The following is a 20,319-nucleotide window of genomic DNA, read 5'->3' as shown; positions in this document are numbered from 1 at the left end:
AGGACCCTCGATTCTCAAGAGAGACAAAACAGACGTTGGCTCACATTTCCGGCCTAACCGTGCCACCAGCCTGATCTCAGTCTAGCGTCACCAGCAAGAGATAAAGGGGAATGGGATTCTCTCATCTAGATTCTCAGCTGTTCACATTGTTGCATTTGTATGCGATTAGTTGTCTTAAGCACAAGCGAATACCCAATGCACAAATAATAAACATTACAATTGGTATTTTATAAATCTACACAGGTCTGTCAAATAATGTGCTAAACATGAATCTCATGCCCAGATTATTTGAGTTATTGCTTCTCTTCTATTTACAATACCGTAGGTGACAAATGCGTCAAAATGTACCTCGGCAAATCTGTCCTTTACAAGTGCAGTTTGTAATTACAATGTGACTTTATGTAGAGTTCTGCATTAAATAGATTTTGTTCTCGGACTTGTAATTCCAATGGCAAATCAATTCTTCTGCACAACATGACCAGGAGATTAGAACTCTCCAGTTCCAAAGTTGCTTCTTATCTGGAGAGGTTTAGCACAAACAAAACAAGCATTTGCAATGCAATAGTTCTAGCATTTTTAAAACGTTGACCTATTGGTATAGTAAATGACAATGCCTTTTATTATTGCAAGTTTTCAAAACACATAAAAGGCATTGTCATATACAATGCCAATAGCTCAAAACCTCGCAAAGGCGAGACCTATTGCATTGCAAATGCTCATTTATTTTCATTCGAGGGCTTCTGTACTTTATTACGCAAGCTCCCAAATGGCATCAGCATGATTACACGTGTGTATACTTTGACAGGAGGGGGCCATGGTGGGAAATTAAGCTATCAGTGTACTATGGGCATTTTCCGCAGCATGGTGGTACCATGGTATGCACTATTGGGACCTGTATGACTTTGCAGACATAATGGAACCAGGGAACTGTGTCAATGATAGACACTGCCACTACTGAACGTTAATGTATCGTGCATGTGGTGGAGCTATATGAACCTGTCATGCGGTTTGCTCGTGCTCCTGTTAAGTTGCCCCTTTGCTGTCATACCTCCACGGGGGGGGGGGTGATTCGCGAAGCCTGGGACTCCCTGTCTTATGTAACAGCGCCGTTTATTCGCAATGACTGCATATGTGTATACTGTACTATGACAAAATACAATAAACATATTCAAACAAAAAAAATGGAACCAGGGAACTGTGGACATTTTTATAGAATATTTTAAAAACGTGCTAGGACAAATGCTACACACTGAAATACCTTTGGATTTTGGTTTGTGCAAGGATAGGCCGAAATTTCTACTTTTTTTATTGCATGGCTTTCTTTGCAGTGAAACGCAAAGCAAAACAAATGAAGTGCTTGACTGAGGAAAACAAATACAGCTTGGTAAAATAAAATGGAGTCAGTTTGGTGTTGAAAATGTTCATTCATGATGTGACTGAGAATTAATGACGTCATGTTTGTTTTTTTAATCTCGAGGGACAGATTAAGTAATGAATGTGGGCGTAGGCACACTCAACGCGTGGAAATGGAACATTTTTAAAAGAGTACAAACATGCGCAAAACGGTTTGTAAAATCAAACGCATATATTGTGCTGAGGTTTTTTTTTGTTTGCAATAGATAAAGCCACATCCGCGGGCACATCCAGAAGAGGACCACTTTTAGAAAGTCCCCAAGGTTTTTCAAATTAAGGATTAAGGATTGTGTTTCGATGGCACCCTGCATTTATTCGCGATTCAATCTTGTCATTTCTCCCATGCCTTTTATGCAGAGGGAAAATGACATTTTTTTGGGAACAACGCTTGGTATTTTCACATTTGACTACCTCAGCCAGTCAGGCTTCTAACACCCGTTCACGCCACTTCAGCCTGGCCTCCAGATAACTGCGCGGCTCATGAGAGCTCGATGCGAGCACATTCCAGCCCTCGATGGGCTGAGATTGGAGAGGGGCCATGTGCCTGGAGCCCTGGTCCCCAAACTGCTAGACAAGCCCAGTGGTTTCTCAGTGCAGTTAGACAGAGTGCACACAGTATAACTGTGCCAACGAGTGGGCTCTGCTGTCATCTGCTGTCTGTACTGCAGGAGCAGCTAATGTCTGGATGCCTCTTTGACCCGCCGCCGGCACACTGGGGAGTTGGAGCATGGTTCATTCCCTGCTATTGCTCTCTGGCCAAGACTCATTCATTGTTTACTCACGCTCAGCCTTGAAACAGCACACCATAGTGCTCATCGGATTTGCATGACTCCGCCATTATCCCAGCTGAGGTGGCTGTGCTGCTCAAATAAGCGAGCCGAAGTTCAAGAGTAGGCGTCCGGAATAGCAGCTCTATCTACAGGCTGGAAGACCTCAGCCTACACAGAACAAAAAATATTAGCAATGCTACAGGTCTCGCATATAAATGCGTGACCTACAGCATTGGAAATGAACCGCCGCCATTGTCCTGGCTGCTGCGAAAGTGAAAGCAGACATGGTCCGCAAAATGTAAGTGAAGCACGTCGTCGTGCTTAATATCGGAAAAAATGAATAAAGAAAATAGTACACTTACCGTGTAACAACCAAGTAAAGGGGCCAGTAGCCATCGGAGGTTACAAATGACGACACTTCCGTACTAAGGAGGGACTAACAAACCTATTAAGAAATTAGATGCCAGCATTTACAAAGGTCAAAGACACAAGTCAATGAAAAATATGGGCGGGGGAGTGGGCGAGACGTCTCTCCCATCCTGAACTACAACAGATCATCGCCAGAGCAGTACTGGCGCGCTGGCGCTGGCTCAGGCTTGACCTAAAAAGGAAAATGGACGGGAAAGAAAGGAAAAGATAGGAAAGGCGCCCGAAGGTAAATTTAAGAAGGGAATTGACAGTACACCGCAACTAAATAGAAATCAAGTGAATACTGACTTTGTCTGTGATGATCTTTCAGTCGCCAGAAGATCTCCTAAGAAACTGATTTTGTCTTAAATGCTACTCACATAAATCACTGCTCCGCCTACCAGGAAAGAGGATGGCCGATTGAGAGGCCGAGAACAGCAATACATAGGTATGGAACACTGCTCTGCCTACCCCGAAAGATGACGGCTAATCTAACAGTCGAGAACAGTGATGCTTTGGTCTGGAACACTGCTGCCTACCAGGAAGTACAGAAGTGGAATTGGAGGCCAAGAACAGTGGTTGTGCAGGGCTGGTACACTGCCCCATCTACCAGGCTCTAATGAAGGCGGACCTGGAGACAGATAACGGAGGATGTGCAGAACAGGAACACTGCTGAGCCTTCCAGGAAATGTTAACAGCCCTATGATAGAAAGGAACAGTATTTCCTTTCTCAATACATGAACTCACTCTGACAAGATGGCGGTTGAGATGTTAGTCTCCTCCGAAGAATAAACTGAAGTGTGCAGAGTGGAGCTTGTGCAACATTGAATAAAAGGGATTCTAAGAAAGTTCTAATTAAATGTGCTTTAAATATTTGAACCAAAATGGCGACCATCTTGAACCACCTATTCTATGACTGAACTTTATACCATTTCCCAATGACTGATCACGGGACATCTGAAACACACTTTGCTTTTCTGACCAAGACCACTCCTTCTCATACCTTGAGTTAAAGAAGCAATATCTATCCTTACAACATGTGATCCCACTAGCAAAAAGATCTAAACATTTTTGAGCCCCAATCTTCCTGAACTTTCCAGAAAATTTCTGGGTTCAACTGCCAATCTCTGAAATTCCTGAGGTGACGAGAATTCCAATCTGCTCTCAGATTCTGCTCGCCTGGAAATGACCTGCTGTTAAAATAACATTCCCCTGTCTCTAGGTTGTTCAGGCTGGTTTCCCAGCACAGAAAACTGGCATCTGTCTCTAAGATAAACTCTGGCACATTTCCAAAAATTGCTTTGCTGTTCCTACACTTTAGGCTGTTCTACCACCATTCCAGGTCCAAAAGAACCTCTGGGGCTAAACCTATCAAATTCGCATACCATAGGCCCTTTCATAAACCAAATGTCTTTAATCTCTGGAGGGCCCTGTAATGCAGGGGGCCTGGTGAAATAGCCTGGATTGATAAGGACTGGAGACCAATGCTCCTTGAGAGTTACAATCTTCTTCCTAAAATATATCTCACTTCTTCCTTATTTTTTTAATCTTTTTCTGCAGTAAATTAAGATTGTACTTGTCCGGCTTTCTCTACATTGACAATACATCCCAGGCTCTCTACGAGTTCCTTTGTCATACATAAATGATCAAGTAGCTCTGTCTTTACCTGACTCATCAATAGAATATCATCCAAATATACTATTAACCAAATTCCCCTCTCCCTCAAATTGGCCACCACAGGTCATACTCCTAAAAAAAAAAAAAAAAAAAAAAGTGGGTGGAGCAGAAGGCGTGACGCGTAGCAGTCGCGAAAGATAAGAGTAAAAAGAGGTGTAACTGGGCGTATACATAGACATGTGGTGCAGACGTAACAGGATATGTCATGAATGGGGCGGAAACATAGGAGGGGGCGACCTAAGGAGCCGGGACCTCTAACCTGATGGTGCGCGCAAACTGGTAATGACGTATTACTAGGAAAAGCTGGGGGCTATGAACTCTGTGCTAGGAGCAGAGACTAAAGTCTGGAGGGTCGGAGCGACATGTACCTAAACCCTATCTAGTATCTGATGTTTAGGGAACATGTTGATATAAACTAGAAGTCATGAGGGGAAAAGCTAACTGACTCTAAGACTGGAGCATGCATTTATTCTACATATAGTGCGTGATGAAGAATATTAAATGACCATTAAATACAGTATTTCTCTTAACATGGAGCCGCATAGGCTAGACAATGACGGAAACTATTGATGTAGTTCAGTAGCTTAGGAATGCAGAGAAGGAGGACTAAACTGATAACTGGAATCATAACATAGTCTTGGCAGACTCAGAGGCAGAGCCAAGCTGCACCGGGCACTGCGAGGCAGGAAGTAAGTGAAGGGTCGAGGATACAGGTGGGGGCTGGATCGCTCCTCAGCGAGGCTTCAGGAGACAGGGGCTGAATCTGATGTCCGGGCCCTGTTGAGGCCTAGAAACGGGGACTTTATAATGAAATAACGTGCACACTGAGAAACGTGGCAACATTACTTTACATAGGCCTGATATTCGTAGTATTCACGAGGACTGGAAACTAGCATACTAGAGGTGGACACAACTATAATTGCGTCATTAATCGGACATGGGGAATAACATATGCATATTGGTCATGCACACATAACATATGATGGATGACACGCAGGGACACAGAACATGGCAAAATTTACTTTTCCACATTCCCTCCTTGTCACTACGTTTCCATCAGGAAACATCAATATTCATGATACCATCTATCATTTCATACAGTACCATTTGTTCATCTCGAATTGTCTTGGAACGGGATTTAGAACAGGGCTTGGGACTAGGAATACAAGAGGTAGCACACATGCCGCAAATCGCAGGGCCACATTGTATACAGAGGCAGCAGCTGAATATGATCGCTACTGCGATACCTAGAAAGGACAGGACTTTCCATCCCCAGGCGGAAATTATATTCCAGAACCAACCGGACCATGTCCAGGTGCCTGGATCTTGGTGTAATAGATGGGCAATTTTATGAAGTCTGGTTATAGCTGAATAAACAGACGGCGCGTTATTTGGAATGAAAATGCAACAACTAGATCCGAGGACTCTACAGGCCCCGCCCCTATCGGCCAGTATGACGTCAAGGACGAGACGATTCTGTAAAACGACAATTCTCATAAAGGATTGCTCTTCGGTTAAGTTACCTAGAGCGGAGGCAGTCTCATCTACTACAGCTTCAAGGGTTCTTGTTAACCTACGAATTAGCTTACTATTTACAACTGTACCTAAATAAGGGAACACACCTTTATCAATATCAATGAATTGCTCTGCAGCAGTTTCAGTATAATCGACAATCGGGAGGTTTCTCTTGTGTCTAGTATGTACTAGGAAGGAATTCCTATGGTAGTCAGGTGGGGCTAGAAAAACAGGTGGCAGTAGGAAGGCAATGTAACAGGTTCCCTCCCAATCGAGGGGCAGACGAACATATGCAGTTTGACCACAAACAAAATAAGAATGACGTGAAGCTTTAAAAATAGATTTCCCACTGTCACTATACTGGATAATAGTAGTACAATCACTATGTCCTACGTATACAGAACCATAATTTCGGACACATAATTTGCCTTTGACTGGTAATACTGAAATAGCAGGTGAGTCTGGAGTAGTATCAGACTGAACATTCAGGACCATGAAATTCGAAGAATAGTTACCTAAATTATACACTTCATTTTCTAGATCTAAACCTGTTCTGTGGGGGAAACCTTGCTTGTCTGGGAAACATGTACTGTTAAGAAAAGACATGTCTGTTGAGGATGACGTTAATGTGGACCATGCTCCACACGAACCATTATGTGAAAAAGGATAAGGAAAGAGTGGCAGAACTCCCTTCGGTGTCTGGAAAGGGGGGAGTCGACCACACACCCAACAATTAGTGGCATTGCTGGTCTGGTGTGAATAATGTAACATGCGGATAAATGAGTTATTACGCATAGCGAGGCGGTATGAATATTCGTGAGGAGGCAGATCACTAAACGTGTGCTCTACTGTAACATTAGAATGCTTATTTACATGAGGAACTGGAAAACACAGGAAAAATGCGTAACTAGTGCAGGAAATCATTATGCTGAGAAATAATATGAAACTTAGAAAAACGATACATCGGTTTGAGTTTTGACTAACTCTCTCACTATGGGGGTCTATTTTATACATGTCAGAAACAGTCTAACCGTTTCACCTAGGGGAGGACTTATACAATCAAACTGACTGACTTATTTTACTAGACCGGAGTTTTTGCTTATACTCCTGCTGCGGAGTTTTCTCTAACAAGGGAGGGGTTGTATCAATGTCATTTGCGGGACAGTCCTTAGGAACAATGTTTTGACAAGTCTTGATATCCTGGGAAATGTTTTTGGAGACCGGTTTTAATCCGTAGAATTTCTTGACGTGCGAAAGATGCACCCAGCCGCGGCGTCCTTCCAACTTCACGGCTGTACGGGTGGTGAGGAGGACCTGACGGGGCCCCTTCCAACGTGGCTCCAGCGGACTTGATCTGTCAAAGTTCCGGACGAGCACCATCGAACCTGGAACGATTTCATGCGGTGCCACCTCGGTATTGTCTGGAAATGTGGCGGCAACCTGTGAACGACATGAGTTGAGGGCAGACATCAAGGAAGCTAGGTAATCTGTCAGCATATTACATGAAACATCAGTAATACTTCGGGGTCTAGGAGTACCCCACATGTTGGGGGGGCGGCCGAATACGACCTCATACGGGGACAGACCTGATCTGGAATGTGCGACCATGCGCATATAAAACAAAGCAACTGGCAGAGCTACTAGCCAGTCCACACCCTTATCTTTACATATTTTGGCAATTCGAATTTTCAGAGTCTGATTATGTCTCTCAACGAGACCGGCTGCTTCAGGATGGCGTACACAATGAAACTTCCACTGGTACCCTAACAACAGGGAAACGTGCTTCATTAACTCTGAGGAGAATGGTTGGCCGTTATCAGAATATACGACTCTAGGGAGTCCATATCGAGGGAAAAACTCACGAACCAACTGCTTGGCAGTGGTCGCGGCTGTGTAATCTGGGACTGGATATGCTTCTGTCCATCTGGACAAAGCGCATACAACTACAAGGACATACTTGAAACCTCGACATCGCTCCATCTGAATATAATCCATCTGGAGGACCTCAAAAGGGTGGTCAGGGGGCTGGAAACCACCTTGTTCCACCGGGACACTTTTACCTGGATTAAACTGACAACATATCATACAGGTACGGACTTTCTGCTTGGCTGCAGCTCGTAAATGCTTGTTGAACCAAATGTTCTGGATACTGTCTAACATTGCTTTTTCTCCTAAATGTGCTGGACTATGTGCGGTATTAATGATGACTTGAACCATAGAGTCGGGGAGAAACCATGTGGTCCTACCCTTTGTTAACCATCCTTGATCTGTCTGGACCCCTCCTTGTTCAGACCATTTCTTGGTTTCATCGGGAGTAGCATGTAACTGGATATCTATGACATCTTGAGTAGGGTCCTTAACTGACATACATGTAGTCAGATCTGGAGTGTGTGTCATGTTAACTGGACTGTCTGGAGTCTGTGCTGTAAGCTTGGCTGTGCGATCTGCTAGATCATTACCTTGAGAAATAATGTCAGTGACTTTCGTATGTGCTTTGCATTTCATGATAGCAATAGATGTCGGTAAGTGTATGGCATCTAACAGAGCTTGAATAAGGAGACCATGCTGAATCTTGGTTCCATGAGAAGTCATGAAACCTCTCTCCTGCCAGAGCACTCCAAAGTCGTGTACAACTCCGAATGCGTAACGTGAATCTGTGTAAACATTAACTTTCAGGTTCTTGGCGTGTATACAGGCTTGTGTCAGAGCAACTAGCTCTGCTGCTTGAGCGGACAGGGTATCAATACGGTGTGTTTCAATAACTTCAGTGTCAGTAGTCACTGCATACGCGGCTACTAGTTCTCCTGTACTAGTTCTCATACATGAACCATCCACATAAAGTGTCAGGTCAGGGTCTGGTAACGGAATGTCTGTCAGATCTTGTCTTGGCTTTGTCGTAATGTTAACTACTTCCACACAATCATGTGTGGCAGAATTTGAACTAGCTGATGGTAACAGTGTAGCAGGATTCAGGACGTTGCAGCGCCTAATATCTATGTGTGGTTGGAACAGTGTCAATTCATAACCTGTTAAACGTGCAATTGTCAAGTGCTGTGTTTGTGTTCGGTTTAAAAGAACTTCCACGGAGTGTGGAACTTGTACTGTCAAGGAGTGTCCTAAAACTATGGAATCACTTTGTCTGATAGCTAGGGCTGTGGCTGCAACTGACTTGAGGCACGCAGGCAACGCCTGGGCGACTGGATCTAGTGTGCTCGAAAAATAAGCACAGGGCTTGTATTGTCCTGCTTGGTCTTGTGTGAGAACAGATAATGCTGTACCTTCGCGTTCAGTAACGAAAAGTGTAAAAGGCTTACTGTAGTTCGGTGTAGCTAGAACTGGAGCTTGGCATAAAGCTTTCTTTAACTCGTCGAAACTAAGTGTATGTTCAGATGTCCAAGGGAGGACAGTCGATACGGCTGCCTCCTGTGTCGTTAACTGTATCAGTGGCTTGGCTAGAAATGCATACTGGGGAATCCATTGTCTACAATAAGAAGTAAGGCCGATAAAAGCACGTACCTCCTTCTGGGTCTTGGGCTGAGGAAGACTCGCTATTAACTGGATACGGTCTGGTGTCAACTGCCTACCCCTCTTGGACAGTAAGTGTCCTAAGTAGACCACTTGCTGGACACAGAATTGAAGCTTCGAAGGGGACACCTTGTGCCCCATCTCGGCTAGAAAATACAGAACCGTCAGTGACGCTCGCTCGCAGTCACGTTCAGAACGGGCTGTGATCAATAGATCGTCGACATACTGGAGCAGGGCAGTGTCAGTTGGCATGTGAACATTGTCTAGTTGTCTCTTGAGTGCTTGACTGTAAATACTAGGGCTTTCTGTGAAACCTTGAGGAGCGCGTGTAAACATATAGCTCCTTCCATTTAAACAGAATCCGAAAAGGAACTGGCTGTCTGGATGGATGGGAACACTAAAAAATGCGTTCTTAAGGTCTATGACAGTGAAGAACATGGCTTCGGAATCAATGGCTGTCAATAGGGAAGAGATATCTGGGACAACTGGGTACTGAGGAATAATACATTTGTTAAGTTCCCGTAAATCAATCACTAATCGATATACTGGGGGTGCATTTGGATCAGTACGTTTCATGACTGGAATGATCGGAGAGTTACATACATTGGAGTCAGTTTCTACAACTACTCCTTGAGCCATGAGCTCGTCTATAATTTTGGATAAGGCTGCTACAGCCTCAGGTGGCAATCTATATTGTCTGATTCGTGGTAACACTACACCTGGTTTGAGAGTCACACGATAGGGTGTGATTTGCATATAACCTACATCAGTTGGACCTTGCGCCCATAAATGCTGCGGAACTTTAGACAGTCTGGGATCAAAATCTCGTAATACATAGTGACCCTTAAAGTCACGTAGGAACAATCGTATTCCCTCTGGGGAACAGCAAATAACTGCACCTAACTCTTTCAGTGTTTTAATGCCTAATAGATTTTCTGGACATGACTTAGTAAGTAACAGATCAGTAGTGCGGGACAATGGACCTACTTCTAGAGTGACTGGGTTTGAAATCTCATTAACGATAGGCTTTCCTGAAAATCCAAGGGAAACATTTCTTGAGCCTGAGAGCGGAGCCCCTGGAACTTCGGCATGACTAATTGTGGTCCTACTTGCCCCTGTATCAATCAAAAACTTTCTGTCTTTCCCTAATACTTGACTGTGAACATAGGGACCTTCTTGATCTACAGGTATCTCGATGAGAGGCAAGCCTACCTCCCTCTCTAGGCTGTTTCATGAATATGGCTGGTACTCTGGATACTCAGACTGTGCATACTGGTACATCTGCGATGTAACATGCTGTGTTGCAGCAATAGGCTGCGGTGCTGTAACTGTCTGTGGTGCATTCTGTGACTGAGGAGTCTGTGAAACTTGTTCTTGTCTAGGCGGACGTGGTCTTTCTTTAGTCTTACCAGTAGCTATGTTATGTTTCAGAACTGCACACTCATTTATAAAATGACCTGGCTGTTTACAATAATTGCAGTTCCCTTTAACGGGAGCTGCAGGATGACTGGCTTGATTCGGACCCCTCTTCTGACTGTCTTGAGGAACAGATTGTGCAACTAGTACTTTCATTTTCGTGTCTTTCATACGTTTTCTCTCGTGTTCTTGCTCTTCCCTGATTCTATTCTGGTGGTACTGGAGCATCTGGAGCATCTGGGACGGAGTATTTGCTTGCCAGGTGCTTTCGACTTTCAAAACTCGGTTTTTAACTTGTGGGCTTGAATTCTCGACTAATTTAGTAACGAAAAGGTGAGGGTATGACTCACTACTTGTCTTGAGGCCACTGTTGATACTAAAGCACTTTTCAAACCTAGAATAAAAATCACTAATATCTTCATCTTGTTTCTGTTTACAGGCTGAGATTGCATCCCAGTCTTCCTTTCTAGTTGTTAATAATCTAGGTAAAACTTGAATCAATAATTCTGGTAATTCTTTACATTTCTCTCCAAGACCAGTACCTGGTACACGTATCTTATCTTCTGCTTCTAGGACTGCCCAATCTATCTTTTTCTCTCCCACCTCCCATTCTTTTTCCTTTAGCTTTTCATACACCCCTGCGGGTAGCAGAACCTTTAACATTTTAATGATATCTGGGTAAGTGTATTCTCCCATACGGAGCATGTCTTTTAATTCTCTATGGAACCCTGCTGGATCTTTGTCATGACAGGGAATTAATTTCTTCATTTCGAGGAGTTCCATCTTTGTGATCGGAGTGTATACAAACACTCGTTGCATTTCGCCACCCGTTCCTCTGACTGGGTGGACTTCTCGTAACGGATTCTGTCTGTCTATGTAGAATGATTTACTTTCTGGGGGTGAGACATGAACAAAATGCGGGTTTAAGAATGTTCTATATTTATGGCGTTGTTCTAAAATGACACTAATTAAATCGGTACCTAGACCTCTCCATCTGTACTGGAGTAACTCGTTCAGGATATCATGTAACGGGCCTGGATCAGAATGTTGACCCTCATACAGAGTAATGAGGTGCTGAATCATATACATACCCACCAGTCGCTGCTCGGCTGGGGGCAATTTCAGAAACATTTGTGCCACTATTTCGTCTGGAAAAGTGGTAGAATCAGTAATCCATCGGACTGCTGATCGGGCTAGTTCTTGTTCATGCATAGTACTTAACTTACTATAACCGATTCGTGATTTCAGAATGTGATCGGTAGCTTGAAATACTTGTTCTAGGGAACCTTGTTCTGGTGCTGGATGATGGAAAGTTGGCTTGTGTTCTAGACGTAAATGGCGATCTGGAAATCTAGATTTTCCTACATACGCTATTCTGGCAGTATTCTCATCGTCTTCCTCTTCAGGATCAGAGATACTTTCTTTCTCGCTTACTTGTGCTGCTTTACGCTGTTCGTGTATCTTTATTATTTCTCTACGGATTTTCTTGTACATACTTTCCATGGCACCAATGGTATTGTGCTTTCCTTCGGCTATATTATCACTCCACTTTGTTAGAGTTTTCATTTCTTCCGGGTCTTTAGACGGATAATCTTGTTCTCTTATTAGACAGTTAATTAAAAACTTTAATATCATGCGCTGAATCTCGGCTTTCCTTTGAGACATGGCATCACTAATACTTTGTGGGTCATCCCCTGTACGGATGAAACGATATATCCTGTCTAGATCTTCTTTCATATTCGGCAGGGTGACTAGATACTCGGTCACCCTCCTTACGCGTACGGAATATAAAACCATATTAAACTCGCCTGGAACTGGGTCATAGACACATTCGCCAAGGGTTTGCCTGATTTCTGCGACAGACTTATTACTCTTGGGAGTACGCTGTGATGCTTGAGCATGTAATTCGAGTGCTGATAAACGCTTGTATGGCGGCGGGGTTTGAGGAAGACCTCCTCCTGCGGCCCCTAAACTAGAATCATCAACTGATGCTTTTCGTCCTGGCAGGGTCGGTAATTGTAACGTGGGCTGGACTTGTATGGCGGGCTGACCCAGGGGGGCTGTTAAGGGCACCCCGGTGTCTGGGGGAGCAGGAATTACCTGATTTACAGGGACTGGCGGAGCGCGAACAGGATTTGCATATTCGGGGACTGTGTCGTCCAGATAGGACGAAATAAAAATATCAGCTGCGGTCGGTTTGTGACGTAGCTTGGTCGGAACTAATGGTGGCGGGAAATTACTGGATGCCTCCGGGGTCGCTTTTGGCAAGCCCTCGGCAAGAAGAGGATACATACCCTTAATGAGGGCATTCCTCTGTCTGTCTGATTGCTCAGTTCTAACTCGTTCACCTATCTCGATTAATTCTCTTTCTTGGGCTCGTTCTTGGGATTCTCTACTTAGTTCTGACTTTCTGATTTCTTTTTCGGTTCTCTTATGAGCTTCTTTGCGCCATAACTCGATGGCATCTTTCTGTGACTGTCTGGCTTTCTTTTTCCATAATGCCTCCTCTACTCGCATGATGCATTCGGCATCCCATGTACCCGATACGGGCCATCTATACTTTTCTTCTAACTGTTTGGTATACTCTACCCATAAATCTAGATACAATATGGCACTTATGCCATGTTTCTGATACATAAAGTGACCTGGACTGTCCCTGGGCAGGACGGGAACTGCTGCTTCCAGCAGACCCTTTCTAGTTTTTAACTGACGTAATTTTGAGAAGAGCCGCATGACTGGACTATAATCTGGACATAATACAATACACAATGAAAACACGAAATCACGTCGCACTCATACCACAACATTAAAATACATGAAGAACATTATGAATAACAGTTCGAACAGAATACCACCTGAAAATACTTGAAATTTCTCGAGAACAGAACTGACTAGAACAGAAACTAGATGCACTGCTGAAACAGTACGAAACTTACCGGTCTCTTAAAGAGACACGTCAGGACCCGCATCCACCGAAGTGGACACTTCGTTTGTGGGACTGTGTACCACCAACCCACAGACCAGAGTCAATTAAATTGACCCTGTCTAGATACCACCCCAGTAACGGTACTCACCGGGCAGCAAGAACGGAAGGCCTCAGACTGGACTGGACTGCTACGACGACGGACGACGAACTTCGGACTTCGGACTTCAGTTACGGGTGGACCTCCGGATACCTCGGACCTTGGACTCTTGGCTTGGGCTCTGGTCGGGACTCGCCGCGTTCCTCCACCGTCTCGTCTGGATGCTGGACCGCCTCCTCCGTCTCCTCCGTGGGCCTGAGGGATACTTGAGCAGAAATATCTGCCACTGCGCAGAAGAGTTCCGTCACGACTGCAGAGGGTCAGGGGTCGGCGTGGCTTCACCGACGCGTGGGGAAAGGGCAAGTCCCTGTTCGGGCGCCATTATGTGGTAAATAAATAAATAATACCCTATTTTTGACTAGACATATATCATAACAGATAGCTCAATAAATAAGAGTCAAGATTCGAGGTAGTAGGAGTTTTGCAGGTTTAATACAGTATAAGGACAGGAACAGGACAACCTGCATAGGAATAGGATGACAGGGCCCAGCAGCTGCTGGGGCTGGGTCTGGGATGAGCGCGCTAACTTTTAATAACAATACACGAGCATATATACATAGCGCGAACACATAGCATTACATTGCAGTAGGCGTAGCAGTGGGTGGAGCAGAAGGCGTGACGCGTAGCAGTCGCGAAAGATAAGAGTAAAAAGAGGTGTAACTGGGCGTATACATAGACATGTGGTGCAGACGTAACAGGATATGTCATGAATGGGGCGGAAACATAGGAGGGGGCGACCTAAGGAGCCGGGACCTCTAACCTGATGGTGCGCGCAAACTGGTAATGACGTATTACTAGGAAAAGCTGGGGGCTATGAACTCTGTGCTAGGAGCAGAGACTAAAGTCTGGAGGGTCGGAGCGACATGTACCTAAACCCTATCTAGTATCTGATGTTTAGGGAACATGTTGATATAAACTAGAAGTCATGAGGGGAAAAGCTAACTGACTCTAAGACTGGAGCATGCATTTATTCTACATATAGTGCGTGATGAAGAATATTAAATGACCATTAAATACAGTATTTCTCTTAACATGGAGCCGCATAGGCTAGACAATGACGGAAACTATTGATGTAGTTCAGTAGCTTAGGAATGCAGAGAAGGAGGACTAAACTGATAACTGGAATCATAACATAGTCTTGGCAGACTCAGAGGCAGAGCCAAGCTGCACCGGGCACTGCGAGGCAGGAAGTAAGTGAAGGGTCGAGGATACAGGTGGGGGCTGGATCGCTCCTCAGCGAGGCTTCAGGAGACAGGGGCTGAATCTGATGTCCGGGCCCTGTTGAGGCCTAGAAACGGGGACTTTATAATGAAATAACGTGCACACTGAGAAACGTGGCAACATTACTTTACATAGGCCTGATATTCGTAGTATTCACGAGGACTGGAAACTAGCATACTAGAGGTGGACACAACTATAATTGCGTCATTAATCGGACATGGGGAATAACATATGCATATTGGTCATGCACACATAACATATGATGGATGACACGTAGGGACACAGAACATGGCAAAATTTACTTTTCCACAAAGAGGGGAGGCAGTGATTGGGGCACCCGAGACTGCGGGCTGTCTGCTCCCTAGTGCTGCCCTGCCCGGATAGTGGCTGTGACCAGAGAGCGACGACTGGCCGTGAGCGACTGCACTGGCATGAACGCCTGCCGCATGTGTAATGGCATATCCGTTGCGCTCGCACACTGCGGACCTGGTGAACTGAGCCTGGCGCCCTCCCCAGGGAAAAGCTGTACCAGGAGCTGCTGAGAGCCCTGTCCCGGTTGGGGATTAGAAGCTGACTGCCTGAGGCGGGTGGGGCGTTCAGACAGCGGTCCGCTGTATGTCGGGAGAGGTGAGCCTGCGAGCCTCTACCTAGCTGCACATCGGTGAGTGGAGGTACAGCAACGGGACTCCGTGCCACCCCAAAAAGAAGGTAGTAGGGGAGCACGCAAGCTACAGACCGGGGGAGGAGGGCCCAGTCAGAAGCCCTGTACTGGGGAGGAACCAGCACAAATTGTTCCACCTACCTTCAGATGTTGAGCCTTGAGATCTTGCTCTTCCTCCTCTCGATCTTGATCTTTCCCTCTGTTGAGAAACCTGATGAGGTTTGGAAGCCCCTACCGTAACCCCTGGAGCCTTGCTTATACTGGTTTTGGGTATGAAATTTTAATCTCATGAGTCCACGGCTGGCAGACAGTCCCTTCCTATCGCTCTTCCAAAAACATGTTATTCAAATACACGTCTTAAATTATAATGAGCTTTGCTTAAAGTTGTAAAGGTGGACACGCATTTGCCCAATAAATTAATAAAATCATCTCCAAAACGGTGGCCTCCAAGGTCTCCTTCAGCTTCTTTATTAGTCAACTCTGCGAGCTTTGGACTCATCCTCATAAGCATGACTTTCTTTCTTTTGGCTATGAGGCCTGTGTTGGCATTTACCCAACATGCAGACAGCTCTCTGGCTCCAACCTCTAAGGAAGTTCCGGTATTTTTTAGAGTCTTTGGCATGTGCCTTTTCGGCCATTTCCAATATTTGAGCCAAAGGGCCCAGGAAATTCAAGAGATAATCCTGACCTTGTTTCAGGCACCGTTCCAGGCCCTTACATGAGTCCTTACCAGACTCAAATAGGAATGTAATCAATTCAGGGTCCAAGTTTGGTATCTTGCCTTGTCATCTATGAGTGACTTTAGGCATTGGGCCTCCATTAGATTCCGCTGCTGCCTATCAAGAGGTCTGCTAACCCACTGCTTAATACATTTTTCAACTTGAGTAAGTGACCACCACACGGAGATGCGTGGGTGTTTGATGGTGACTGAGCTAAATATCTCTTTACCCAAACGATCCTTGATTGGTTTAGTGGACGAAGTGCCTTATAAATCATCGTCCAGACTGCCAAAGGCCTGCCATTGACATTGAACATATCCAGGTTAAGTGACTCCTGGTTGTCTATTATGCCGTGACGGACACAACTTTCTCTTGTGCCTCAATGGACACCATTATCTCTTGTAGCATCATGGCTACTCCAGTGTCTTGTAGCTCCCAGGATACCACACATGGGGGACAGGGTCTCTTTACTGAGAAGATGGTGAGTCTGAAAAGAATCACAAGAAGTGAACACGGAAGAGTTTATCCCCACAAACAAAAGAGCTAAAAAAAGAAACTCAGAGCCAAAATAACCTCTAAAGAACATAAAGTGTGCATGAAAAATAGCAAGGAAAAGCAATGTAGAGCAAAATATCAACCCAAGTAAAGAAATTGGGGATTGCACATGTTGAAGTACAAAAACTAAACACTGGCACAGATGTTGCTGTGCATGCCACCGTCTGTCCACATCGGATCCAGTACAATAGTTGCCTTTATATAGCAATTCTTGTAATTGCTCGTAAAGACATACAAAGTTACTGGAATTTTTGACTTGCTAAACCTTTGGTGACCAACCTGCTTAAAACTTGACAAATGGTTGAGCTGTCCAGCTAAGGTTCTCCAAATTTAATTTGGGGTAGGTAGTTCAAGCGTAATGTAGTTTCAAATTTTATTATTTGAATGGTAATTGTTTAGATTATTAACTGTGTAACATATGGAACAAATGATACAACAATAATATTTTTTTTCCCAATAACATTGTGAATGCCAGTCAAACTGGTTTTCAAATGCTACATGCCATGGAAACAGCTCTCTTACATGTCTCTACCTTTATCACTATTGCCCATTAAAACCAGCTTTCTTCTCTTCTCATTCCTTTGGATCAATCTGCAGTCTTTGACACTGTGAACCACTACACCCTCTTCCTCTCTCTAAACCTTCTTAGAGCTGGCTCAACTCTTCCCCTTCTTTCTACCATCTACTGTATCCACTCCCCACCCCCACCATCCCCTGAATCTCTCAAATTCACCAGAAGCCTCCATGTTCCCTTAAGCCCATCCTTAAAAACCTTTTTTTACCAACACAGCTACATTTGCGCAATATACATAACACATATTCACATGTATTACTCCACAGAGTGAAAATGCTAATTAGCATGCAGCATATTAGACTATTGTAATAGTCCTCTCATTGGCCTCCCCCTATACACCTTCGCACCACAAGACAAGTTCATAGACTACCCGATCTCTGTACACTTTATCCTATCCCACTTTGGCATCCCGATACTCACTGCAGTGACCGGGGCCTTTCACAAGCTACTGACACTTGTCGTCAAAGCTGTAAAATGGTCTACCTCCAAACTACCTCTCCAACGTACAATCCCGCCATACACCTACTTGAAACGCCTACTTGAAACTCTGGCTTTTGGCTAGGTTTGCGCTATAGAAACTACCACTAACATACATGCATACAAACCAAGGATCCATCAACCTGAACCTTCTAATCATGACACCTGGTGCCACCTATGAGCTCTCGTCCTTCCACCTTCTGAGCCCTTTCCACTGGAACTTCTTGCCACCACACATTTGTGCTATGGCCTCTAAACAAGAGTTCAATATAATGCTGAAAAGTCTGTTGCTGCAACTCTGCTCCCCCGCCCTGCTGCAAATATTTATATTGCATGCCTCTATGCCCCACCACTTACCCATATGTTGTAACATTAGTTACATTAGTTATGCGTATCTTTGTAAATCACTGTTTCCCAAGAGGCTCAACTAATCCAACAAATGCTACTTGTTTAAGCTATGTTATCGATTTCACTCTCAGCAATCTATGTAAAATGTTTCTGATCAAAATGTTGATGCTGGTAAATTAAATAAATACATTAATTAAATTAATTATTTCATTTATTTTATAGCTTAATATGCATACATTTGTAAGCAATCAGTGTTTGATTTATTTTGATGTTATTTCTTGTGAAAATTGGCTTTTTAGACTTCAGTTGTACACTTCTAGGGCGACCTCTGACCCTGCCTACAGGTTAGGTCGCCCCCGCGCCGCTGCCGCCTGCTCACTCTGGTCTCCTGCTGCTGTCTCCTGCTGCCAGCTGACTCGGCCTGCTCGCTTGCTACCTCTGCCTGCCCCCGGTCCCAGCCGCTGCTGAGCCGGTCACTTTCGCCGCACTCTTCCCGCTGCTGCCTTCCTGCGGCCCCGCCCCCCTGACAGCCCATTATCCGCCCCACTCCCGCCACCCAGCTGCTCCTCCCTCCCATCAACGCTCTTATGCAGACCGCGAAGCGGCTGCGTGCAGTGGGCGCGCCGCTGGAGCGCCGAAGGCGCACCTAAGGCACGCCCATCCACGCCCAGCACCCTGCGACAGAGCCCCTGGACCCCCGCAACCGCCACAACACCCGTCTCCACTACGCCACCAGAACCCTCCACGCACTCAACACCGGATGATCAAGCACCTGCTACCTGGCCGCCCCGAAATGCACCCACGGACCCTTCACCTGCCGAAAATGCAGCTACACCAGCATCCAGCCAGCCAACCCATCCGCCAATCAATCCATCCACCTTCGCTGCATCCTCCTAAACACCCGCTCCACCAGGAAACATGCCGTTGAACTCTGGGACCTACTCGACACCCACACCCCTTACGTCGCATTCATGACCGAGACCTGGCTGAACTCCTCCTCAGCACCCGACATCGCCATAGCCATCCCGGAAGGCTACAAGGTCATCCGCAAGGACCGCACCAACGGAGTAGGAGGAGGAATCGCCATCATCCACAAGAACACCCTCAACATCTCGACTAACAACGCTGACACCCTCTGCACCGCCGAACACCTGCACTTCCAGATCCACACCGACCCCAACACCACCCTCAGAGGAACACTCATCTACAGACCCCCGGACCCCGACCACAGTTCTGCGACTCCATCGCCGACCTCGTCAGCACGCACACCCTCGCCTCCACAGACTACATCCTCCTCGGGGACCTGAACTTCCACCTCGAGAACAAAAACGACCCCCAACTCTTCCACCCTGATCGATAACCTTGCCAACTCGGATTCAGACAACTTGTCACGACACCCACCCACTCCGCCGGCCACACGCTGGACCCCATCTTCTCAGCAAGCACCCACGCCTGCTTCAATCACACCACCAAACTCCACTGGACCAACCACCGCTGCATCCACTTCACCTTTCGTAAACCCGTCAAACCCCACCGCACCCAACAGATGCCATGCTGCTGCTGGAGCAAAGTCACCGATGACCAGCTAACCACCACCCTCGCCCAAAGCCCACCCGCAGACCCGACCGACCCGGGTGCCGCAGACCACAACCTCAGACAATGGATCGAAGACTGCGCCAATGCCCTTGCCCCAATCAAGAAACCCTCGACCAGCCACACCAGGAAGAAAGCGAGCTGGTTCTCCCAAGACCTCCAGGCGTCTAAGAAAACCTGCCATAAGCTAGAGAAGAACTGGACCCGTGAACGAACCCCGGAAAGCTACGCAGCTCACAAGGACGCCACCCGCAACCACCACTACCTCATCAAATCCGCCAAGAGAACCTCCTTCAAAGACCGCCTAGACAACAACGCACACAACAGCAAAGAGCTCTTCAACATCATGAAAGAACTCTCCAAC

Source organism: Lissotriton helveticus, chromosome 2_1 (assembly GCF_964261635.1).
Source record: "Lissotriton helveticus chromosome 2_1, aLisHel1.1, whole genome shotgun sequence".
NCBI lineage: Eukaryota > Metazoa > Chordata > Amphibia > Caudata > Salamandridae > Lissotriton > Lissotriton helveticus.
Note: the sequence above shows the minus strand (reverse complement) of the source record.